The following is a 644-nucleotide window of genomic DNA, read 5'->3' on the forward strand; positions in this document are numbered from 1 at the left end:
TTTAGAAAATAATTTGAAACATTTTCATGAGTTTAATATTTTATGATTTTTTTATTATTTTTTAATTATTAAAATAATTAAAAATAACATAAAAATCAAATTTTTATTTTAAACATATTTTTATTTTTATTAAATCTCCCTGATATCAGAGAACTCAAAAAACTAAATTTCATAATTTTTGGAGTTATATTTTAATTTTTAAAAATCATTCAAGTTTCAAATTTGATGGTCACTTTTAAAAATGCATTAAGAATATTAAATGATCAAATGACTTGAAATTTTTATGGTGAGTTCTCTGACTCATGAATCACATTGGAGAACAAAAATCAAGTGATTTTATCTTTGTGTGCTTCAAATTAAATGTTTTAAGCAAATTAGGGTTTGCTCAAAACAGTGATGTTTTGATTCTTAAAAATCATGAAATTATTTTTTAAGACTACTCTGCCATAGGGAACTTATATAAATTTTTGTAGAATTTTCTAAGCCACATACAATTTTCTATAATTATTTGAATAGAAAATGCATAAAAACTTAGAAAATTAAGATCTCTGTCTAGAGATCTCCTATATCTTTGAAAAAATACTTAAATTATGCACCTAAACAGAGGCTACAACATATAAAAATTTGGGGTCAAGGTGATAATC

This window comes from Phalaenopsis equestris, unplaced genomic scaffold (assembly GCF_001263595.1).
Source record: "Phalaenopsis equestris unplaced genomic scaffold, ASM126359v1 Scaffold000403, whole genome shotgun sequence".
Classification (NCBI taxonomy): domain Eukaryota; kingdom Viridiplantae; phylum Streptophyta; class Magnoliopsida; order Asparagales; family Orchidaceae; genus Phalaenopsis; species Phalaenopsis equestris.